A 26,315-nucleotide genomic window follows, 5' to 3' on the forward strand; every position below is an offset into this window, starting at 1 on the left:
TAGAAAAATAATATGTTAAAATTCAAAAGTATAGGAGTACACCTTGCATCACATTACCATCTTACAGTGAGGGACAGAAGTATTTGAACACCCTGCGATTTTGCAAGTTCTCCCACTTAGAAATCATGGACGGTCTGACATTCACATTGCAGGGGCATTCCCACTCTGAGAGACAGAATTTAAAAAACAAAATTCAGGAAATCACATTGTATGATTTACAAATCATACAATGTGATTTCCTGAATTTTGTCTCGCACGGCTGAACAGAAGTATTTGAACACCTAAGAAACAGCAAGAATTCTGGCTCTCAAAGACCTGTTACTGTGCCTTTAAAAAGTCCACTCTACTCCACTCATTAATCTAACTTAGTAGCACCTGTCTGAGCTCTTTAAATACACCTGTCCACCCCACAGTCAGTCAGACGCCAACTACTACCATGGGCAAGACCAAGAGCTGTTAAAAGACACCAGAGACAAAATGGTGGACCTGCACAAGGCTGGAAAGGGCTACGGGGCAATTGCCAAGCAGCTTGGTGAAAATAGATCAGCTGTTGGAGCAATTGTTAGAAAATGGAAGAGGCTAAAGACAACTGTCAGTCTCCCTCGGACTGGGGCTCCATGCAAGATGTCACCTCGTGGGGTATCACTGATGAGAAGAAACGTGAGGAATCAGCCCAGAACTACAAGGGAAGAGCTGGTCAATAACATGAAGAGAGCTGGGACCACAGTTTCAAAGGTCACTGTCGGTAGAACACTACGCCGTCATGGTTTCCAATCATGCATTGCATGGAAGGTTCCCCTGCTCCAGTCATCACATGTCCAGGCCCGTCTGAAGGTTCCCCTGCTCCAGTCATCACATGTCCAGGCCCATCTGAAAGTTGCCAATGACCATCTGGATGTTCCAGAGGAGGCATGGGAGAAAGTCATGTGGTCAGATGAGACCAAAGTAGAACTTTTTGGTCTAAACTTCCCTCGTCGTGTTTGGAGGAAAAAGAAGGATGAGTTGCATCCCAAGAACTCCATCCCTACTGTGAAGCATGGGGGTGATAACATCATGCTTTGGGGGTGCTTTTCTGCGAAGGGGACAGGATGACTGCACTGTATTAAGGAGAGGATGAATGGGGCCATTTATTGTGAGATTTTCAGCAACAACCTCCTTCCCTCAGTCAGAGCATTGAAGATGGGTCGTGGCTGGGTCTTCCAACATGACAACGACCCGAAGCACACAGCCAGGAGAACCAAGGAGTGGCTCCGTAAGAAGCATATCAAGGTTCTGGAGTGGCCTAGCCAGTCTCCAGACCTAAATCCAATAGAACATCTTTGGAGGGAGCTGAAACTCCGTGTTGCTCAGCGACAGCCCCGAAACCTGACAGATCTAGAGGAGATCGGTGTGGAGGAGTCGGCCAAAATCCCTGTTGCAGTGCAAACCTGGCCAAGGACTACAGGAAACGTCTGACCTCTGTAATTGCAGACAAAGGCTTCTGTACCAAATATTAACACGGATCTTCTCAGGGGTTCAAATACTTCTGTTCAGCCGTGCGAGACAAATACATTCTTTACAAATCATACAATGTGATTTCCTGAATTCTGTCCTCAGAGTGGGAATCCCCTCCAATGTGAATGTCAGACCCTCCATGATGGAGAAGTGGGAGAACTTGCAGAATCGCAGGGGGTTCAAATACTTCTGTTCCTCACTGTATTTGCATTTCTGTCTTTGTGGTGGGAGCGCGCCGTATGGCCAGCTCCCAGCACAGAGGCGGGGGTCTCACTGAGACCTCTGGGTCCCATACTAATGATCAAAACTCATAACTCCCAACTCTGGGTCATCTGATCACTGTGAGCCTCTGATTGGCTATCACAATGAGGAGTCACTGTGAAGCTCGCCCCACGTGTTTTCTTACATTGTCTCTCCTCTCAGAGAAAAAAAAAACAACAGTGTGTAAAAAAATCAATCAATAATAATATTAATAATAATAATAACAGCAATTTAAAATAAAAAAAATATGTAGATGAAGGTTTGATCTAGGACAGTGCCAGGGTTAGTGTTTGGGTCAAGGTCAGGGTCAAAGGTCAAGGTCAGAGTCAGTATTTTTTGGGGGGGGGGTTATTTATTTATGTAAATTAGTATCAGTGTCAGTTAGTGTCGGTATGTTTTAGTAGATAAAAAAAAAAGTAAAGAAAAATGTGCCCTACTGTTCCTGGGCTGTACTCCGGGTACAAACAGCAACTAACATACACATACGAGGTATTGCTGCCATCGTCGGGAGCAGGAGAATTGTTGGGGGTTGTCCTTTGGTGGTAGGTTATGGCAGCAGCAAGAAATGTACAGCTAACTTTAGAACAAATGATTTTCACTATTTTGGGCCTGTTTTCCTTTGATCACATAAAAATAAAATCAGGAGACGTCCATTACCATTTACCAACTGGATGCACAAAGTAGTTGTGATGACGGTTTCACTAACGCATGTCAAAGCTGCAAAATTGTGCTTAGGCATTAACATTTGTTGTACCTTCAGGCATGAAGGGGTTTGGTTCAGTTTGATGTCATTGAAAAAAGCTTGATTAATGGTGCCGACAATCGTGTCCCAATATCTATGAAGCTTATGCGTTTAGAGTGGTTCTGAGGGCCAGTTGACACCAGAATGTGATGTGGGAAATCTGAGGTCCATGTTTGTGTCCCCCACCTGGTGTCAGTGCAATGCTAACAACACCCCAAATGCAGGCCACAATCACAGGGCATTTTCCTGCACTGGATGGCATGGCACAGAAGTACTGACGTTCCATGCGGTCCGGTTGCTGTGTGCTTTGTGAAGTAGTCCAAGCACAACTTTAGCTGTGGTCTGGTGCCATTTCAGCCAATTCAAATGAATGGTGTGAAATCATACTGCACCCAGATAGCATGTGAATCGCACTGGAACGCACAGAGCATTGCATGCGCAGCACGTTCCTGTGCAATGTATCCACTTGACCCGATTTGCTTAGGGTTGGATCTATTGAGCGCAGGACCCATAATATATTCCAGCTTGTCCCAAGGGGCAGACAGTCTCAATTACACTGGTGGTGAGGGGCAAAGCATGCAGGGGGATCTGTGGCTTGGACAGGGCCCCGGATGGGTGAGATCCCAGCAGTGGGGTGCGGATGTCCCAGTCTATATGCAAAGTGTAAATGGTGTGTCTTACTCTCTCCAGGGGGACAGCTCACCAGACTCTGAACACACAGCAGGGTCCCTCTATCCGTGCTGGGTGCTGTAGTGCCTCCTCCTCTGCTTGGACGGGCTCCACGTGTCCCTGTCTTTTCTCCAGCCTCGTGTCTCTCTGTTCTCCCCTTCACTTCCTGCTTCCTCCCCCTCCCAGCGTTCTTTGCTGTGTAGTGGATGAGTCATGAATTTGGCAGAATGCCCAGGTTTTACAAATAGGAGAGAGAGAGAAAGGACTGACTGCTGAACATGTGATTCCTTCTGAATCCTCTTGTACAAGGAGCCTGCTACACACTCCCCCCACTCGAGAAGCTTTGGTCCTCCAAAGACAGCAGTAAAAGCAACCTGTTACATGCTTTTTATATACACGCGGAGAAAAAGCAAAGTTAGTACACACAGGAAATTAAATTATTCACACTTGCATAAGAATCTGGCAGAGGAACCTCCCACCATGTAGCAGAGTGAGGGTTGTCCTGCCCATAGGCCACACTAATGGGAATGGCCTAACCAGATGTGCCAGGGGGTGAGTTGGGGCTGTTCTCTACCAAAACTGCTGTAGGAGAACCAGGCGTCACGTGATTCCTTTGAGAAGCATGTACTACTTCCTCAGAGTTTTCACCCAACACATCATATGTCAGTCTCTTTGGGGGTTGAATAACTGTACGCTCTCTCTGTTCTCTGGGCTCTAGCAATGGTTCTGGCATTGCTTCCGATGTTGGTTCTGACACTACTGACTCATCAACCCTCGCTTCTTGCTCGACGCTCTCTGTCTCTCCCAGTTCAGCTTCCTCCACATCTTCTTCCTCATCAACAATGGACCACCAGTCTTCAGGTTCTTGCAAGTCTTCTGCAGGTTGGGCCTGAGGCACAAATTCAGGAGCCTCTGGCCTAAGAGGAACTACGTCAGTCACTCCTGTGGAAGAAGGAATGGTGGGTTCGGAAATGTCAGATGGCCACAGCAAATCTGTCCCTACCTCCTCACTCTCACTGTCCTCTTCATCTGCAGGAGGTGGTATGGGTTGTGACCTGGTCACAGGTCTAGTCCTCTGAGAAGTTGAGGGGGTAGACTGTGGATCAGATTGTGATGGTAGACGGACTGCATCTGACAAAGGCAAAAGGTGGTTGCGGTGCCAGGTTTTGAGTGGACCAACACCCTTTTCCGGTCGAATCTGGTAAACTGGCAATCCAGGCAATTGTTTGCAGATGACATAGGGCTCTGATCGCCACCTATCCGCCAACTTGTGTTTTCCAGGGATACACAGATTTCTCAGTAAGACTCTGTCTCCAGATTTTAAGTCCTGTACTCGCACTCTGAGATCAAAGTTCTCTTTGTTTCTCTGTCCCCTGGCGTCTGAGGTGGCTTGAGCCTTCTCATAAGCAATCTTCAGGCTTTTCCTTAGGCGGTCCACATATCCTCTATGGGAAGCTGCAGAGGTATGGTCTACAGAGGTTCCAAAAGCCAAGTCTACTGGCAGTCGGGCTTCCCGGCCGAACATCAGCCGGTAAGGAGAGTATCCTGTAGCGTCGTTGGCAGTGCTATTGTAGGCATGTACGATGGCTGCTACATGCTTACTCCAGTGTTGCTTTTGCACTGAAGTCAAAGTCCCGAGCATATTCAGGAGGGTACGATTGAATCTCTCTGGCTGAGGATCTCCCTGAGGATGGTATGGAGTAGTCCTTGACTTTTGGATGCCTAGTAGACTCAAGAGTCTCTTGATGAGATTGCTCTCGAAATCTCTCCCTTGGTCTGAGTGGATACGTTGTGGTAGTCCGTAATGCACAAAGAACCTTTCTACTAAAATCTTTGCCACAGTTGATGCTAACTGATCTCTAGCAGGAAAAGCCTGGGCATACCTGGTAAAATGGTCAGTCACTACACAGCAAAGAACGCTGGGAGGGGGAGGAAGCAGGAAGTGAAGGGGAGAACAGAGAGACACGAGGCTGGAGAAAAGACAGGGACACGTGGAGCCCGTCCAAGCAGAGGAGGAGGCACTACAGCACCCAGCGCGGATAGAGGGACCCTGCTGTGTGTTCAGAGTCTGGTGAGCTGTCCCCCTGGAGAGAGTAAGACACACCATTTACACTTTGCATATAGACTGGGACATCCGCACCCCACTGCTGGGATCTCACCCATCCGGGGCCCTGTCCAAGCCACAGATCCCCCTGCCAGCTTTGCCCCTCACCACCAGTGTAATTGAAATACCCCGCCAAGAAATTTGCTGACACGGTTAAATGAAACAAGAACAATTTTATGGAGAATGAAATGCAGTGTAGAGGGGTGGGGTTCCCCTTTCAACTTCAAAACTTACTTTTCTTCTTTTATGCAATGCAGTAAATTTGGTCTGCCACTAGAGGGCTTCACAGCCAAGAGTCTCCGGATGGCAGAGTTGCACTTTAAGCAGAATACAACTGATATCAAACAAATAAACGTACTTATACTCTATCAATGAAATGTATTACCCACATCGGTGTATGATTCTGCTTCTGAGGGGCGTTAGCCAAAAATCACCTCAGAGTCAGAACAGAATGCAATAAAGAGGTACCTCTAATAAGGCTACTAAGCCAGATTCCCCACTTCAGTCCTTGTAACGGTGGAGCTCTAGTTGGTGCACGTTTAGTCCTTACAATGAAGTAAATAGCAGCTGAAGGCTTCTTTGGAGTTTCAGCTGGTGTGGGTTACATCCAATTTCACTAGGTTTCTGGGCTGAGAGGGTCCAACCTCAGTGTCTAAACGCAACACAAAGCACCCCAAGACCAGGAGCAGTCGCAGGATGCAATCTCCCAGTATGTGTCAGTCCCCGGGGCAGACAGTCTCAATTACACTGGTGGTGAGGGGCAAAGCAGGCAGAGGGATCTGTGGCTTGCACAGGGCCCCGGATGGGTGAGATCCCAGCAGTGGGGTGCGGATGTCCCAGTCTATATGCAAAGTGTAAATGGTGTGTCTTACTCTCTCCAGGGGGACAGCTCACCAGACTCTGAACACACAGCAGGGTCCCTCTATCCGCGCTGAGTGCTGTAGTGCCTCCCCCTCTGCTTGGACGGGCTCCACGTGTCCCTGTCTTTTCTCCAGCCTCGTGTCTCTCTGTTCTCCCCTTCACTTCCTGCTTCCTCCCCCTCCCAGCATTCTTTGCTGTGTAGTGGATGAGTCATGAACTTGGCAGAATGCCCAGGTTTTACAAATAGGAGAGAGAGAGGAAAGGCTGACTGCTGAACATGTGATTCCTTCTGAATCCTCTTGTACAAGGAGCCTGCTACAGATAATAATCATGGCATCCGGTGTTTTATGTTCCTCCAACTTGCCAAAGAAAACACACGGACCACCAAGACTATCCCAACATATTCTGTCCACAAATGACATTTCCCATGCTGACAGCTGAAAGTGAAATAAAGGGCTTCCAGGTGAGGTCATTGACTAAATTGTCTAAATGTCACTACTTCATCGCTAAATCCCATACCCTGGCCACCTGTGTCCTAGCAACCAGTGGAACTGTGTGGCACCACCTTATTGGTTGCTAAGATGCAGGCACTTGCACTGCATCATGGGTTGTTATGGTGAAACCTACGTAATAGCCAATGATGCTTTGTGACAATCATTGGTTGCTAAGGTCCGAACAGCTTCCTCGGTTGCTAGGATGGCGGTGGCTTCCAGTATCCTAGCCACCGAACCAAAAACTCTCATTTAGTGACAGTAGGGATTCCACCACTAAATAAATGAGTTCTGGCTGCAGCAGAGGTTTTGCAGGTTAGTGAACAAAATGGATGAACTGGCCGATACATGGACCTTGTAAAACGTAGAGGACATATACATTGAAGAGCAGGACTTACAGATCTGAGACACAGGAACCTGATGATGAGAAGCCCAAGAAGTGCTCACTACTGGAGTGGGCTTCAATAATGGAAAGGAGGCACTTTGTCACGTAATTCATAGGCCTGAAAAACAATCTGTTCAATCCACTTAGAACCTTTCAAATTCAATCAGAAATAATGGACCCGGAAGAGTGAGAACCTCTTTTTAAGGACCCTCTAGAAGAACAAACAGGGAATCCATCTGCCTTAGAAAATCAGCGGGCGAGAGGTGAACCCCGACTGTCCCCAATACATCCAGACAATGGAGAGACATCTACTCGGGGGGGAACTAGTGCTAGACTCAGGGAGGGCAATGCAATCTCTTCATTAAAGTCATACTAAACACACACGGTGCCATCTCCATGGTCCCTTCTCTTTCTGTATGTGGATGGGTTCAATATCGAAATTGTCTCCATATTCTGTAAACTTATATTGGGGAGAAAAGTCCAAAATAGAAAGTCCTTCCAATTCTTGTGTAAAAACTGAAAATGGGTTTAATAATGAAATAGCAAGCAAGCTTACAAGAATAATCTTCAAATCCAGAATGAAAACTAATAATAATAGAAGTGTAGTTATATTCTTGAGATAGGAATTGTGTGGAATCATGTGTGTGTATAGCAGTGGGCAGCTCTTCCTCATGGAAGCGTCTCCCCTCCAGTCTTTGTTCTCTTCCTTGTACTCTGTTAGGAGCAATTCAGCCCCCACCTTCTCCTAAAAGTGAGCTGGGTTTCCTCCTGCGTCTTATAGTCCCACTATACTGGAGTCTCTGGAGACAAATGCCTAAGCCCGGAAAACACTTTCAGCCTTGCTCCCCTCCCTTCTCTGAAATCCAATACTCGGGGCCCCTTTTCAGAGCCACACTGATCTTCCATCAGAGGTGGGGGGATGGCATGGTCCATGTGAAAGCAATGATATACATGATAGAATAGAACTTTACCTATCATCTGAATCCCATCATATTACAGACGCCAATAGATGGATTTTCAATGTAAACTCCTTTTTCATTTGAATATGTTAATCAGGGAATCCTACAGTGTAAAGGACTTCCATTCCTAACTTATACATACTTAAACCTTTATGTACTAAATGCATGTGAGACCTTATCCTCATACAACCTAGGGGGAGGGGTGCAAGCCAACGTACGACTAATTGACACCACATGTCCCTAGAATATACAGACTAAGCCATGTCTATGTAAATACACACATACTGTATATATATATACACACACAGAGGCATACCTCGGTTTAGGAATTTAATTCGTTCTGTGGGACTTTTTGTATAGCAAAAAATTCACAAACCGAAACGCGGTTTCCCATAGGAATGCATTGAAAACCAATTAATCCGTTCCGGAGGTCAGAAGAAGTAAAATCCACTAAAATACTGCAGGAGGTATTTGATGGAGTCATGCGGTATTTTAGTAGTGACAACCATGCGGCAATGTTTCAGCTGTCTGCAGGGTTCCCCACTGACAGCTGAATGTAAAAGAATTGCCGGCAATTAAAAAATAATCAAAAAACAGCATGGGGTCCCCCCTCCCATCCATACTAAGCCCTTCAGGTCTGGTATGGATTTTGAGGGGAACTCCCATGCCCAAATTTTTATAAAAAATGGCTTGGGGTCCCCCCAAATCCATACCAGACCTTTATCCGAGCATGCAGCCCGGCAGGTCAGGAAAGGGGGGAGCAAGCACACCCCCAAACCATACCAAGCCACATGCCCTCAACATGGGGGGGTGCTTTTGGGGAGGAGGAGCTCCTCACAAAGCACCTTGTCCCCATGTTGATGGGCACAAGGGCCTCTTTTCCTCAACCCTTGCCAGTGGTTTTGGGGGTCTGTGGGAGGGGGGCTTATAAGAATCTGAAAGGCCGCTTTAACAAGGGAGACCCGAGATCCCGCCCCCCCCCATGTGAAGGAGTATGGGGTACATGGTTCCGCTACACATTCACAAAAAAACAAAAAGTGTAGTGTGAAAAAAGACAGGACAGGGTCTGTGACAAGTCCTCTATTAAAGGAAAAGCTAAAAGAATGTCCCCCGCAGTAGATCCAACACCAATCACGATGTCCGCCATCACCGCCACTGCCGCTGCAGCAAAAGTAAAATTATTTTTTAAAAAAGGCTCTGTTTCAGATGATGGGAGCCCCCCCCACCCCAAAGCACCCCCCATGTTAAGGGCATGTGGCCTGATATGGTACAGGGGGGGGCACTCGCTTGTCCCCCTCCCCTTTCCTGACCTGCCGGGCTGCATGCTCAGATAAGGGTCTGGTATGGATTTTGTGGGGCCCCCACACCATTTTTTTAAATTTTGGCATGGGAGTTCTGACACTGGGGGGAAACTGACTTGGTGTCACTGACATCCCCAGTGACACCAATACAGTGATCAGTGCTAAAAAAAAAAGCACTGACACTGTGCTAATGACACTGGGCAGGAAGGGGTTAACATGAGGGGTGATCAAAGGGTTAGCTGTTTGCTGGGACTGTTTTACTAGGGTGGGGGGGTCAAAGGATGCATTGAGGTGCTGGGACAGTAAAGGGAACTCTTGGACAGATTGTCGGTGACAACTGCCTGCTGAGGTCTAATTAACACAAAACTAAAAGAAGGTCGTAGCTCTGTTGAGGGGGTTAGAAGGAAGTTGGTGGGGGGCAGAGAGGAACATTATGGAGATCTGCACTGACCTTGGGACCATTGAGGGACCAGTAATGGTAGCTGTACTGTAGATCTGCTTCATTGCCGGGTTCAGCTCCATTACCACCACCAAGTGATCTTCCATATACCAGCAAAGACAAGGGTGAAGCTCAAAATCTCATTCAGTCATCTTCCATGAGAACATGCCCCCCCTCTTCCTTGTCCCCCACCATCCCCCATCCTGTGTCAGTGTGCAGGGGGGCGCAGGAGGATATTCTAGTCTGCTGGTCTATATTAAGTAGGGTGGGAGAGGAGGGGGAGGGGTATTAGGATCCATGTCATGTATGTCAGCTGTCTGCATCATTATTGGCCCCAGACCTGCATTCCGGACAGTTCAGTGTACAGACAGAGGGGGGATTTACTAAATACAACTAGGCTGTTCACTTTACACTTTTCACAGAACTTTCCCCCGGAGCTTAGTGAATGCGGTGAAATCTGACTTTACAAAGAATATCCAATCACATGCAAAGAAAATGTAAAAAATGCAATTTTGCTTCCACATGATTGGCTGATGGAAGTCAGGAGAGCTTCACCTCATTACCCGACCCCTCGTCTACTAAGGTACATTTCTTATCCTTCTGGTATTCAAGGGGTTAAACACAAATGAGGTTTGTATTATTATTTCAGCCAGCGGTCATGTAAAATTGATCCGGGCAGCTGTAGAAGCAGCCAATCACTTTACAGTACAGAGAATGTGCCGCCCCTCCCCCCTGCTGGTGCCTGCCGTGTTTCCTCCAGGATATCCAGGACGGAGGAACATCGGTAAACCACTTCATCTTACTAAGCAGGAGGAGCTTGGAGAGGATCTGATCCCCCGATCTCATCTGTGATGAATGAACCCCGAAATGACAAACATTCTGTCACTTCCAGGTTCAGAGCCGCCATTCCCGGGAGCCGGAGTCACAAGTTTTTCCTTTTTCGGGGTAGCGATGGCGGCGGGCATTGTGAGTGACGTTGGATCTATTCGGGGGACATTTTTTACATTTTTATTTTTAATAAAGGACTTGTCACAGAAGGTCTCCTGTCATTATTTACACATTTTTTCTTGTGAATGAGTAACTGTAACATGTACTCCATAATCATTCACATGGGGGGGCTTTCAGATTCCGATAAGACCCCAGCATACAGAAAATTGGAAGGACAGGGGGCAGTATAGGAACAGTAGGGAGGACAGGGGGCAGTGTGGGGACAGTAGGGAGGACAGGGGGCATTATGGGGGACAGTAGGGAGGACAGGGGGCATTGTGGGGGACAGTAGGGAGGACAGGGGGCATTGTGGGGGACAGTAGGGAGGACAGAAGGCATTGTGGGGGACAGTAGGGAGGACAGGGGGCAGTGTGGGGGACAGTAGGGAGGACAGGGGGCAGTGTGGGGGACAGTAGGGAGGACAGGGGGCAGTGTGGGGAACAGTAGGGAGGACAGGGGGCAGTGTGGGGGACAGTAGGGAGGACAGGGGGCATTGTGGGGAACAGTAGGAAGGACAGGGGGCAGTGTGGGGGACAGTAGGGAGGACAGGGGGCATTGTGGGGGACAGTAGAGAGGACAGGGGGCATTGTGGGGGACAGTAGGGAGGACAGGGGGCATTGTGGGGGACAGTAGGGAGGACAGGGGGCAGTGTGGGGACAGTAGGGAGGACAGGGGGCATTGTGGGGGACAGTAGGGAGGACAGGGGGCAGTGTGGGGACAGTAGGGAGGACAGGAGGCAGTGTGGGGGACAGTAGGGAGGACAGGGGGCATTGTGGGGGACAGTAGGGAGGACAGGGGGCAGTGTGGGGACAGTAGGGAGGACAGGGGGCATTGTGGGGGACAGTAGGGAGGACAGAAGGCCTTGTGGGGGAAAGTAGGGAGGACAGGGGGCAGTGTGGGGGACAGTAGGGAGGACAGGGGGCATTGTGGGGAACAGTAGGAAGGACAGGGGGCAGTGTGGGGGACAGTAGGGAGGACAGGGGGCATTGTGGGGGACATTAGGGAGGACAGGGGGCAGTGTGGGGACAGTAGGGAGGACAGGGGGCATTGTGGGGGACAGTAGGGAGGACAGGGGGCATTGTGGGGAACAGTAGGAAGGACAGGGGGCATTGTGGGGGACAGTAGGGAGGACAGGGGGCAGTGTGGGGACAGTAGGGAGGACAGGAGGCAGTGTGGGGATAGTAGGGAGGACAGGAGGCATTGTGGGGGACAGTAGAGAGGACAGGGGGCATTATAGGGACAGTAAGGAGGACAGGGGGGCAATATGGGGAAGAGTAGGGAGGACAGGGGGCAATATGGGGAAGAGTAGGGAGGACAGGGGGCAATATGGGGAAGAGTAGGGAGGACAGGGGGCAATATGGGGAAGAGTAGGGAGGACAGGGGGCATTGTGGGGACAGTAGGGAGGACAGGGGGCAGTGTGGGGACAGTAGGGAGGACAGGGGGCAGTGTAGGGGACAGTAGGGAGGACAGGAGGCAGTGTGGGGGACAGTAGAGAGGACAGGGGGCAGTGTGGGGGACAGTAGGGAGGACAGAGGGCAATGTGGGGAAGAGTAGGGAGGACAGGGGGCAGTGTGGGGGATAGAAGGTAGGACAGGGAGCAGTGTGGGGGACAGTGCGGAGGACAGGGGGCATTGTGGGGACAGTAGGGAGGACAGGGGGCATTGTGGGGACAGTAGGGAGGACAGGGGGCAGTGTGGGGGACAGTAGGGAGGACAGGGAGAATTGTGGGGGACAATAAGGAGAAAAGGGAGCACTGAAGGGAACGGGGAGGACAGGGCACAGTGTGGGGACAATAGTGAGGATAGGGAGCAGTGTGGGGACAGTAGGGAGGACAGGGGGCAGTGTGGAAGACAGTAGGGAGGAAAGGGGGCAGTGTGGGGGACAGTAGGGAGGACAGGGGGACAGTAGGGAGGACAGGGGGCAGTGTAGGGAGATTTGGGAGGACAGGGGGAATTGTGGGGGACAGGGGACATTATGGGGGACAGTAGGGAGGACAGGGAACATTTTGGGGGACAGTAGGGAGGACAGGGGGCAGTGTGGGGGACAGTAGGGAGGACAGGGGGCAGTGTGGGGGACAGTAGGGAGGACAGGGTACATTGTGGGGGACAGTAGGGAGGACAGGGGGCAGTGTGGGGGACAGTAGGGAGGACAGGGGGCATTGTGGGGGACAGTAGGGAGGGCAGGGAACATTGTGGGGGACAGTAGGGAGGGCAGGGAACATTGTGGGGGACAGTAGGGAGGACAGGGGGAATTGTGGGGGACAGAAGGGAGGACAGGGGGCACTGAGGGGAAAGGGAGGACAGGGCGCAGTGTGGGGACAATATTGAGGATAGGGAGTAGTGTGGGGACAGTAGGGAGGACAGGGGGCATTGTGGGGGACAATAGGGAGAACAGGGGGCATTGTGGGGATAGAAGGTAGGACAGGGGGAATTGCATGGGCGGTAGGGAGGACAGGGGGACAGTGCAGTAACAGTAGGGAGGAGAGGGGGTAGTTTGAGAGACAGTAGGGAGGACAGGGGGCATTGTGGGGACAGTAGGGAGGACAGGGGGCACTGAGGGGACAGTAGGGAGGACAGGGGGCAGTGTGGGGACAGTAGTGGGGATAGGTAGCAGTGTGGGGGACAGTAGGGAGGACAGGGGGCACTGTGGGGGACAGTAGGAAAGACAAGGAGCAGTGCGGAGACAGTAGGGAGTACAGGAGGCATTATGGGGGACAGTAGAGTAGGGAAGACAGGGGGGGAGAGAGGTTAAAGTAGGGAGGAAAGGAGGCAATGTTGTGACAGTAGGGGGGGCAGTGTAGGGACATTTGGGAGGACAGGGGGCATTGTGGGGACAGTAGGGAGGACAGGGGACAGTGTGGGGGAAAGTAAGGAGGACAGGGGGCATTGTGGGGGAAAGTAGGGAGAATAGGGGACATTGTGGGGGACAGTAGGGAGGATAGGGGGCATTGTGGGGGACATTAGGGAGGACAGGAGGCAGTATGGGGGACAGTAGGGAGCACAGGACGCAGTATGGGGGACAGTAGGGAGGACAGGAGGCAGTAAGGGGGACAGTAGGGAGGACAGGAGGCAGTATATGGGTCAGGAGGGAATACAGGGGGTAGTGTGGTGGACAGTAGGGATGACAGGGGGCATTGTGGGGGACAGTAGGGATGACAGGGGGCATTGTGGGGGACATTAGGGAGGACAGGTGGCAGTGTGGGGGACAGTATGGAGGACAGGGGGCAGTGTGGGGGACAGTATGGAGGACAGGGGGCAGTGTGGGGTCAGTAGGGAGGACAGGGGGAAGTGTGGGGGACAGTGCGGAGGACAGGGGGCATTGTGGGGACAGTAGGGATGACAAGGGGTTGTGGGGTTGACAGGGGAACAATGAGGGGGTCTTCTGGTTCTTGTAGTTCCCCTGCATTCCGTCACTCCACACTTTTTTAAATGAGTGATCCCAGTAATGACGAGTCATGCATACACCGCTGTTTTTGGGGTCACACCCCTTCCATGGTATCTGCTCCATGAAATAGCCCCCCAAAAATGCAAAAAAGAAATAGGAGTCTGGTGTGGATATTAGGGGGTTAATCACACAAAAATGTTAAATATAGTGTGAGGTCCCTGTAGAAAATCCATAGCGGACCCCCAATCCGAGCATGGAGCCAAGCTGGCCAGGGAAGGGAGTGCCAGGCATGCAGCCAAGCTGGCCAGGGAAGGGAGTGCCAGGCATGTAGCCAAGCTGGCCAGGGAAAGGAGTGCCAGACATGCAGCCATGCTGGCCAGGGAAGGGAGTGCCAGGCATGTAGCCATGCTGGCCAGGGAAGGGAGTGCCAGGCATGTAGCCAAGCTGGCCAGGGAAAGGAGTGCCAGGCATGCAGCCAAGCTGGCCAGGGAAGGGAGTGCCAAGCATGCAACCAAGCTGGCCAGGGAGGGGAGTGCAAGGCATGCAGCCAAGCTGGCCAGGGAAGGGAGTGCCAGACATGCGGCCCCCTCCTGAACCATATGAGGGGTACTCTGTATAGACCCTCACCAGTCCTCCTCCTGGATTCCTCTAGTCCTCCTTCTCTCCAGGAATGGCTGGGATGAGTCCTTTGGCTTTGAGTGACGGGAAGTGGAGACGTTCTCTTCCTTCTCATGTCCTCTTTACTCTTTCAGAGGGAAAAGTTTCCCCACCAATGGAGAGAGATGGAGGGGAGTCTGAAGGTCTTCTCTGGAAGATCCCATTACATTCCACACACAGACATGGAGATTCCTTCACATGGGAGGTCATGTGACAGCCAAGAAGATTCCCCATTAGAGAGGCCCCCCTCCCCCCACCACCAGATGGATAGAGACTAAGAATAGACAAGACGGGACACTACAGGCTCTACAGACACACTGTGTATATACTGTATATAATACCCGGGACACGAGGAAAGGGGGACGGCACACTGGGGACACCCACAGAGGAGTAATATGTCCTTATATTGGTGTCAGTGGAGTAGTATGTCTCTTACATTGGTGTCAGTGAAGTAGTATTTCCCTTAGATTGGTGTCAGTGGAGTAGTATGTGCCCTACATTGGTGTCAGTGGAGTAGTATGTCCCTTACATTGGTGTCAGTGGAGAAGTATGTCTTTTACATTGGTGTCAGTGGAGAAATATGTCCTTTACATTGGTGTCAGTGGAGTAGTATGTCCCTTACTTTGGTGTCAGTGGAGTAGTATGTCCCTTACTTTGGTGTCAGTGGAGTAGTATGTCTCTTACATTGGTGTCAGTGAAGTAGTATGTCCTTACATTGGTGTCAGTGGAGTAGTATGTCCTTACATTGGTGTCAGTGGAGTAGTATGTCCCTTATATTGGTGTCAGTGGAGTAGTATGTCCCTTACATTGGTGTCAGTGGAGTAGTATGTCCTTACATTGGTGTCAGTGGAGTAGTATGTCCCTTACATTGGTGTCAGTGGAGTAGTATGTCCTTACATTGGTGTCAGTGGAGTAGTATGTCCCTTACATTGGTGTCAGTGGAGTAGTATGTCTCTTACATTGGTGTCAGTGGAGTACTATGTCCTTACATTGGTGTCAGTGGAGTAGTATGTCCTTACATTGGTGTCAGTGGAGTAGTATGTCCCTTACATTGGTGTCAGTGGAGTAGTATGTCCTTACATTGGTGTCAGTGGAGTAGTATGTCCTTACATTGGTGTCAGTGGAGTAGTATGTCCCTTACATTGGTGTCAGTGGAGTAGCATGTCCCTTACATTGGTATCAGTGGAGTAGAATGCCATTACATGACATGAGTGGTGTCAGTAATCAGAGCTGTGATTATATGACTTCCCTCTGCCAGTCCCGGAATCTGATCTCTCCCAGTCCCAGCCTGGAGAACGGGGTCTCTGTGTTTTCTCGGGCTGGGATGAAATGTGGTGTCAGGTGGAGGGGGTGGTAAATGTAGGAGGGGGGTAGCAGCTGTCCATGGCAGAGAGGAGGACAGACAGAACAACAGCTGCACAAAGTTCCCGGATCCAGAGCCGTGCAGAACATTCGCCAGCTGATAGGAGGGGAGTTCACTGACACCGAGGAGCACAGCAAACACATTGCCTTTTTACATACATTGGTGTCAGTGGAGTGGTTTGTCCCTTACATTAGTGTCAGTGGAGTGGTTTGTCCCTTACATTGGTGTCAGTGGAGTGGTATGTCCCTTACATTGGTGTCAGTGGAGTAGTATGTCCCTTACATTGGTGTCAGTGGAATAGTATGTCCCTTACATTGGTGTCAGTGGAATAGTATGTCCCTTACATTGGTGTCAGTGGAATAGTATGTCCTTACATTGGTGTCAGTGGGGTAGTATGTCCCATACATTGGTGTCAGTGGAGTGGTATGTCCCTTACATTGGTGTCAGTGGAGTGGTTTGTCCCTTACATTGGTGTCAGTGGAGTGGTTTGTCCCTTACATTGGTGTCAGTGGAGTAGTATGTCCCTTACATTGGTGTCAGTGGAGTAGTATGTCCCTTACATTGGTGTCAGTGGAATAGTATGTCCCTTACATTGGTGTCAGTGGAATAGTATGTCCTTACATTGGTGTCAGTGGGGTAGTATGTCCCATACATTGGTGTCAGTGGAGTGGTATGTCCCTTACATTGGTGTCAGTGGAGTGGTTTGTCCCTTACATTGGTGTCAGTGGAGTGGTTTGTCCCTTACATTGGTGTCAGTGGAGTGGTATGTCCCTTACATTGGTGTCAGTGGAGTAGTATGTCCCTTACATTGGTGTCAGTGGAATAGTATGTCCCTTACATTGGTGTCAGTGGAATAGTATGTCCCTTACATTGGTGTCAGTGGAATAGTATGTCCCTTACATTGGTGTCAGTGGGGTAGTATGTCCCTTACATTGGTGTCAGTGGAGTAGTATGTCCTTTACATTGGTGTCACTGGAATAGTATGTCCCTTACATTGGTGTCAGTTGAGTAGTATGTCCCTTACATTGGTGTCAGTGGAGTAGTATGTCCTTACATTGGTGTCAGTGGAGTAGAATGTCCCTTACATTGGTGTCAGTGGAGTAGTATGTCCCTTACATTGGTGTCAGTGGAGTAGTATGTCCTTATATTGGTGTCAGTGGAGTAGTATGTCCTTACATTGGTGTCAGTGGAGTAGAATGTCCCTTACATTGGTGTCAGTGGAGTAGTATGTCCCTTACATTGGTGTCAGTGGAGTAGCATGTCCCTTACATTGGTGTCAGTGGAGTAGCATGTCCTTACATTGGTGTCAGTGGAGTAGTATGTCCCTTACATTGGTGTCAGTGGAGTAGAATGTCCCTTACATTGCTGTCAGTGGAGTAGAATGCCATTACATGACATGAGTGGTGTCAGTAATCAGTGCTGCGATTATATGACTTCCCTCTGCCAGTCCCGGAATCTGATCTCTCCCAGTCCCAGCCTGGAGAACGGGGTCTCTGTGTTTTCTTGGACTGGGATGAAATGTGGTGTCAGGTGGAGGGGGAGGGGGTGGTAAATGTAGGAGGGGGGTAGCAGCTGTCCATGGCAGAGAGGAGGACAGACAGAAGAACAGCTGCACAAAGTTCCCGGATCCAGAGCCGTGCAGAACATTCACCAGCTGATAGGAGGGGAGATCACTGACACCGAGGAGCACAGCAAACACATTGCCTTTTACATACATTGGTGTCAGTGGAGTAGTATGTCCCTTACATTGGTGTCAGTGGAGTAGTATGTCCCTTATATTGGTGTCAGTGGAGAAGTATGTCCCTTACATTGGTGTCAGTGGAGTAGTATGTCCCTTACATTGGTGTCAGTGGAGTAGTATGTCCCTTACATTGGTGTCAGTGGAGTAGTATGTCCCTTACATTGGTGTCAGTGGAGTAGAATGCCATTACATGACATGAATGGTGTCAGTAATCAGTGCTGCGATTATATGACTTCCCTCTGCCAGTCCCAGAATCTGATCTCTCCCAGTCCCAGCCTGGAGAACGGGGTCTCTGTGTTTTCTTGGACTGGGATGAAATGTGGTGTCAGGTGGAGGGGGAGGGGGTGGTAAATGTAGGAGGGGGGGCACCAGCTGTCCATGGCAGAGAGGAGGACAGACAGAAGAACAGCTGCACAAAGTTCCCGGATCCAGAGCCGTGCAGAACATTCACCAGCTGATAGGAGGGGAGATCACTGACACCGGGGAGCACAGCAAACACATTGCCTTTTACATACATTGGTGTCAGTGGAGTAGTATGTCCCTTACATTGGTGTCAGTGGAGTAGTATGTCCCTTATATTGGTGTCAGTGGAGAAGTATGTCCCTTACATTGGTGTCAGTGGAGTAGTATGTCCCTTACATTGGTGTCAGTGGAGTAGTATGTCCTTACATTGGTGTCAGTGGAGTAGTATGTCCCTTACATTGGTGTCAGTGGAGTAGTATGTCCCTTACATTGGTGTCAGTGGAGTGGTATGTCCCTTACATTGGTGTCAGTGGAGTAGTATGTCCCTTACATTGGTGTCAGTGGAGTAGTATGTCCCTTACATTGGTGTCAGTGGAGTAGTATGTCCCTTACATTGGTGTCAGTGGAGTAGTATGTCCCTTACATTGGTGTCAGTGGAGTAGTATGTCCCTTACATTGGTGTCAGTGGAGTAGAATGCCATTACATGACATGAATGGTGTCAGTAATCAGAGCTGTGATTATATGACTTCCCTCTGCCAGTCCCGGAATCTGATCTCTCCCAGTCCCAGCCTGGAGAACGGGGTCTCTGTGTTTTCTTGGACTGGGATGAAATGTGGTGTCAGGTGGAGGGGGAGGGGGGTGGTAAATGTAGGAGGGGGGGCAGCAGCTGTCCATGGCAGAGAGGAGGACAGACAGAACAACAGCTGCACAAAGTTCCCGGATCCAGAGCCGTGCAGAACATTCACCAGCTGATAGGAGGGAGATCACTGACACCGAGGAGCACAGCAAACACATTGCCTTTTACATCCATTATTATTATTATTATACAGGATTTATAAAGCCCCGATAGTTGGCTCAGCTCTGTACATTACAGAGGGGACAGAACATGTGACAGAACAATACCAATACAATGTGATACATGAGGGGATCGAGGGCCCTGATCCTGGGAGCTTACAATCTAGGAGGAGGGGATGGTGGTACAGGAGGAGATAGCTGTGGGGGATGGGGTGGTAGGTGGAGTGGAGGAGGTCGGCAGTTAGCAGGGGGTGGGGGTAGGCTTCCTGAAGAGATGGGTTTTCAGGTGCGCCTAAAGGAGAGGAGAGTAGGTGATAATCTGATGGGTTGGGGTAGGGAGTTCCAGAGGATGGGTTAACAAATAATCAAAGGTCGTCCTGCGCTATAAATGGAAGTAGAAGCTCGCCTTAAGCTGCCGACACTCACCAACTGACACCTAAAACAGTGTAAATGACACCAATAAATAGTGTAACTCATAATAAATACTGAATACAAATATGTGACAATTCATAGAATACAACCTGAACCAATCACAATTCATACAATAAACGTCTTCATAGCAACAGTGTAACAATATATAAGTCGTGTCATACTGCTACTAAATATCCGTGTTCCATGATGGACACGCGTGTTCACACTGTAAATACATAGAACACGTGTGTAAACATGAACTCCCGTGGTCACACACCTACTGTATACATAATGGACACGCGTGTTCACACTGTAAATACATAGAACACATGTGTAAACATGAACTCCCGTGCTCACACACCTACTGTATAAATAATGGACACGCGTGTTCACACTGTAAATACATAGAACACGTGTGTAAACATGAACTCCCGTGCTCACACACCTACTGTATACATAATGGACACGCGTGTTCACACTGTAAATACATAGAACACGTGTGTAAACATGAACTCCCGTGCTCACACACCTACTGTATACATAATGGACACGCGTGTTCACACTGTAAATACATAGAACACGTGTGTAAACATGAACTCCCGTGCTCACTCACCTACTGTATAAATAATGGACACGCGTGTTCACACTGTAAATACATAGAACACGTGTGTAAACATGAACTCCCGTGCTCACACACCTACTGTATACATAATGGACACGCGTGTTCACACTGTAAATACATAGAACACGTGTGTAAACATGAACTCCCGTGCTCACACACCTACTGTATACATAATGGACACGCGTGTTCACACTGTAAATACATAGAACACGTGTGTAAACATGAACTCCCGTGCTCACTCACCTACTGTATAAATAATGGACACGCGTGTTCACACTGTAAATACATAGAACACGTGTGTAAACATGAACTCCCGTGCTCACACACCTACTGTATACATAATGGACACGCGTGTTCACACTGTAAATACATAGAACACGTGTGTAAACATGAACTCCCGTGCTCACACACCTACTGTATACATAATGGACACGGGTGTTCACACTGTAAATACATAGAACACGTGTGTAAACATGAACTCCCGTGCTCACACACCTACTGTATAAATAATGGACACGCGTGTTCACACTGTAAATACATAGAACACGAGTGTAAACATGAACTCCCGTGCTCACACACCTACTGTATAAATAATGGACACGCGTGTTCACACTGTAAATACATAGAACACGTGTGTAAACATGAACTCCCGTGCTCACACACCTACTGTATAAATAATGGACACGCGTGTTCACACTGTAAATACATAGAACACGTGTGTAAACATGAACTCCCGTGCTCACACACCTACTGTATAAATAATGGACACGCGTGTTCACACTGTAAATACATAGAACACGTGTGTAAACATGAACTCCCGTGCTCACACACCTACTGTATAAATAATGGACACGCGTGTTCACACTGTAAATACATAGAACACGTGTGTAAACATGAACTCCCGTGCTCACACACTACTGTATAAATAATGGACACGCGTGTTCACAACTGTAAATACATAGAACACGTGTGTAAACATGAACTCCCGTGCTCACACACCTACTGTATAAATAATGGACACGCGTGTTCACACTGTAAATACATAGAACACGTGTGTACACATGAACTCCCATGCTCACACACCTACTGTATAAATAATGGACACACGTGTTCACACTGTAAATACATAGAACACGTGTGTAAAACATGAACTCCTGTGCTCACACACCTACTGTATAAATAATGGACACGCGTGTTCACACTGTAAATACATAGAACACGTGTGTAAACATGAACTCTCCCGTGCTCACACACCTACTGTATAAATAATGGACACGCGTGTTCACACTGTAAATACATAGAACACGTGTGTAAACATGCCATCCCGTGCTCACACACCTACTGTATACATAATAACGAGGTATTTATAAACCTTTCTATACATAAAGTGCTATAGAGCCAAAACAGTGCAAACAACTGTCCACTCTGTGCAACAATGATTGGGCCCAAAAATCTTCTCCTATTGGGGCTAGATTGCCCCCTCCCCCAGTGACCCCTAGGGGCCAACACCCTGGATCCTTACCTCTTATGGGCCGCTTCCTTCCTTCAGTAGATCTCCTTGTGGGGCTCCTATTTGCGGTGATCAGCCAAGGTGTCTGTGAAGGACAATGGTCACCAATGTGACGGACTCTTTCCTTGCAGGAACATGCAGAGGTCCCATCTCCATAGTCCCCTTTAAATGTCGGCTTTCACAGATCTTTCTGCTCCTTCACTTCACAGCAGCAATATTTGTGTTCCAACACAGCGCAGCTTTGGGGTAGAACAATGCCAGCTTTACGTGGAAATGGTGTCCATCACAGACAGCGTGGAAGGTGTACATGGTCACAGCACTTACTGCCACCGAAATACAGCCACGCCCTAGATTTCTATATCCAGAGGATGGGAGACACCCTGGGGAAGTCCTGGGAGGAGGGCGTGGGAGGAGGAGACCAGGAAACTAGAGAGAAGGAGGAGACCAGGGAACAAGAGAGAAGGAGGAGACCAGGGAACTAGAGGGGAGGAGGAGACCAGGGAACTAGAGAGAAGGAGGAGACCAGGGAACTAGAGGGGAGGAGGAGACCAGGGAACTAGAGAGAAGGAGGAGACCAGGGAACTAGAGAGAAGGAGGTGACCAGGGAACTAGAGAGAAGGAGGAGACCAGGGAACTAGAGGGGAGGAGGAGACCAGGGAACTAGAGGGGAGGAGGAGACCAGGGAACTAGAGAGAAGGAGGAGACCAGGGAACTAGAGAGAAAGAGGAGACCAGGGAACTAGAGAGAAGGAGGAGACCAGGGAACTAGAGAGAAGGAGGAGACCAGGGAACTAGAGAGAAGGAGGAGACCAGGGAACTAGAGAGAAGGAGGAGACCAGGGAACTAGAGGGAAGGAGGAGATCAGGGAACTAGAGAGAAGGAGGAGACCAGGGAACTAGAGAGAAGGAGGAGACCAGAGAACTAGAGAGAAGGAGGAGACCAGGGAACTAGAGGGGAGGAGGAGACCAGGGAACTAGAGAGAAGGAGGAGACCAGGGAACTAGAGAGAAGGAGGAGACCAGGGAACTAGAGAGAAGGAGGAGACCAGGGAACTAGAGAGAAGGAGGAGACCAGGGAACTAGAGGGGAGGAGGAGACCAGGGAACTAGAGAGAAGGAGGAGACCAGGGAAATAGAGAGAAGGAGGAGACCAGGGAACTAGAGAGAAGGAGGAGACCAGGGAACTAGAGAGAAGGAGGAGACCAGGGAACTAGAGAGAAGGAAGAGACCAGGGAACTAGAGAGAAGGAGGAGACCAGGGAACTAGAGAGAAGGAGGAGACCAGGGAACTAGAGGGGAGAAGGAGACCAGGGAACTAGAGGGGAGAAGGAGACCAGGGAACTAGAGAGAAGGAGGAAACCAGGGAACTAGAGGGGAGGAGGAGACCAGGGAACTAGAGAGAAGGAGGAGACCAGGGAACTAGAGAGAAGGAGGAGACCAGGGAACTAGAGAGAAGGAGGTCTTGTGAGGAGCGGAGTGTGTGTGTTGGGTGGTACTTGGATATTAGGTCAGTGATGTAGTTCGGGGCAGTATGGTGGACGGCTTTGTACGTCAGTGTTAGGATTTTGCATCTGATCCGTTGTGCAATCGGAAGCCAGTGGAGGGATTGGCAGAGGGGGGTGGAGGACACTGAGTGGAGGCCAGTGGAGGGATTGGCAGAGGGGGTGGAGGACACTGAGTGGAGGCCAGTGGAGGGATTGGTAGAGAGGGATGGAGGACACTGAGTGGAGGCCAGTGGAGGGATTGGCAGAGAGGGTCGGAGGACACTGAATGGAGGCCAGTGGAGGGATTGGCAGAGGGGGGTGGAGGACACTGAGTGGGGACCAGTGGAGGGGTTGGCAGAGGGGGGTGGAGGACACTGAGTGGAGGCCAGTGGAGGGATTGGCAGAGGGGGTGGAGGACACTGAGTGGAGGCCAGTGGAGGGATTGGTAGAGAGGGATGGAGGACACTGAGTGGAGGCCAGTGGAGGGATTGGCAGAGGGGGGTGGAGGACACTGAGTGGAGGCCAGTGGAGGGATTGGTAGAGAGGGATGGAGGACACTGAGTGGAGGCCAGTGGAGGGATTGGCAGAGGGGGGTGGAGGACACTGAATGGAGGCCAGTGGAGGGATTGGCAGAGGGGGATGGAGGACACTGAGTGGAGGCCAGTGGAGGGATTGGCAGAGGGGGGTGGAGGACACTGAATGGAGGCCAGTGGAGGGATTGGCAGAGGGGGGTGGAGGACACTGAGTGGAGGGCAGTGGAGGGATTGACAGAGGGGGGTGGAGAACACTGAGTGGAGGTCAGTGGAGGGATTGGCAGAGAGGGGTGGAGGACACTGAGTGGAGGCCAGTGGAGGGATTGGCAGAAGGGGGTGGAGGACACTGAGTGGAGGCCAGTGGAGGGATTGGCAGAGGGGGGTGGAGGACACTGAATGGAGGCTAGTGGAGGGATTGGCAGAGAGGGGTGGAGGACACTGAATGGAGGCCAGTGGAGGGATTGGCAGAGGGGGGTGGAGGCCAGTGGAGGGATTGGCAGAGGGGGGTGGAGGCCAGTGGAGGGATTGGCAGAGAGGGTCGGAGGACACTGAGTGGAGGCCAGTGGAGGGATTGGCAGAGGGGGGTGGAGGACACTGAATGGAGGCCAGTGGAGGGATTGGCAGAGGGGGGTGGAGGACACTGAGTGGAGGCCAGTGGAGGGATTGGCAGAGAGGGGCGGAGGACACTGAGTGGAGGCCAGTGGAGGGATTGGCAGAGGGGGGTGGCAGAAGCAGAGCGGTTGGAAAGGTGAATGAGTCTGGCAGCCGTATTCAGGGTGGACTGAAGCGGGGATAGCCAGCGGCGAGGCAGGCCAGTGAGGAGGGAGTTGCAGTAGTCCAGTCGTGATATGATGAGGGAGGGGATGAGCTGTTTAGTGGTTTCTGGGGTTAGGAAGGTGCAGATTTTGGCTTAGGCGGGTGTAGACGAGGCGCTCGAGGAGTCTGGATGTGAATGGTAGCAGGGAGATGGGTCTGAGGTTGTTCGGGTCATTGGGTTCCAGGGAGGGCTTTTTAAGTATGGGGGTGATGTGTGCATGTTTCAGAGGGGTCAGTGGAGTAATATGTCCCTTACATTGGGGTCAGTGGAGTAGTATGTCCCTTACATTGGTGTCAGTGGAGTAGTATGTCCTTACATTGGTGTCAGTGGAGTAGTATGTCCCTCACATTGGTGTCAGTGAAGTAGTATATCTCTTACATTGGTGTCAGTGGAGTAGTATATCTCTTACATTGGTGTCAGTGGAGTAGTATGTCCCTTACATTGGTGTCAGTGGAGTAGTATGTCCTTACATTGGTGTCAGTGGAGAAGTATATCTCTTACATTGGTGTCAGTGGAGTAGTATGTCCCTTACATTGGTGTCAGTGGAGTAGTATGTCTCTTACATTGGTGTCAGTGGAGTAGTATGTCCCATACATTGGTGTCAGTGGAGTAGTATGTCCCTTACATTGGTGTCAGTGGAGAAGTATATCTCTTACATTGGTGTCAGTGGAGTAGTATGTCCTTACATTGGTGTCAGTGGAGAAGTATATCTCTTACATTGGTGTCAGTGGAGTAGTATGTCCCTTACATTGGTGTCAGTGGAGTAGTATGTCTCTTACATTGGTGTCAGTGGAGTAGTATGTCCCATACATTGGTGTCAGTGGAGTAGTATGTCCCTTACATTGGTGTCAGTGGAGTAGTATGTCCCTTACATTGGTGTCAGTGGTGTAGTATGTCCCTTACATTGGTGTCAGTGGAATAGTATGTCTCTTACATTGGTGTCAGTGGAGTAGTATGTCCCTTACATTGGTGTCAGTGGAGTAGTATGTCCTTACATTGGTGTCAGTGGAGTGGTATGTCCCTTACATTGGTGTCAGTGGAGTAGTATGTCCCTTACATTGGTGTCAGTGGAGTAGTATGTCCCTTACATTGGTGTCAGTGGAGTAGTATGTCCTTACATTGGTGTCAGTGGAGTGGTATGTCCCTTACATTGGTGTCAGTGGAGTAGCATGTCCCTTACATTGGTGTCAGTGGAGTAGCATGTCCCTTACATTGGTATCAGTGGAGTAGAATGCCATTACATGACATGAGTGGTGTCAGTAATCAGTGCTGTGATTATATGACTTCCCTCTGCCAGTCCCGGAATCTGATCTCTCCCAGTCCCAGCCTGGAGAACGGGGTCTCTGTGTTTTCTCGGGCTGGGATGAAATGTGGTGACAGGTGGAGGGGGAGGGGGGTGGTAAATGTAGGAGGGGGGTAGCAGCTGTCCATGGCAGAGAGGAGGACAGACAGAACAACAGCTGCACAAAGTTCCCGGATCCAGAGCCGTGCAGAACATTCACCAGCTGATAGGAGGGGAGATCACTGACACCGAAGAGCACAGCAAATACATTGCCTTTTTACATACATTGGTGTCAGTGGAGTAGTATGTCCTTACATTGGTGTCAGTGGAGTAGTATGTCTCTTACATTGGTGTCAGTGGAGTAGTATGTCTCTTACATTGGTGTCAGTGGAGTAGCATGTCTCTTACATTGGTGTCAGTGGAGTAGTATGTCTCTTACATTGGTGTCAGTGGAGTAGTATGTCTCTTACATTGGTGTCAGTGGAGTAGCATGTCTCTTACATTGGTGTCAGTGGAGTAGCATGTCTCTTACATTGGTGTCAGTAGATTAGTATGTCCCTTACA

At 49.9% G+C, this 26,315-nt stretch overlaps 1 protein-coding gene across 1 annotated transcript in view; it reads right to left on the reverse strand.

Moving 5' to 3' along the window:
• Positions 1–14,893, reverse strand: part of LOC149470534 (uncharacterized) — a 170,828-nt gene extending 155,935 nt beyond the window's left edge. The window contains exon 1 of the mRNA XM_089662549.1: positions 14,706–14,893. The gene's annotated coding sequence lies outside the window, so the exon portion shown is untranslated. The remainder of the gene's footprint in view (positions 1–14,705) is intronic.
• Between the last annotated feature and the right edge of the window lie 11,422 nt (positions 14,894–26,315).

This window comes from Staurois parvus, unplaced genomic scaffold, assembly GCF_062004578.1.
Source record: "Staurois parvus isolate SC_StPar_1 unplaced genomic scaffold, SC_StPar_1.0 ptg000039l, whole genome shotgun sequence".
Lineage (NCBI taxonomy): Eukaryota > Metazoa > Chordata > Amphibia > Anura > Ranidae > Staurois > Staurois parvus.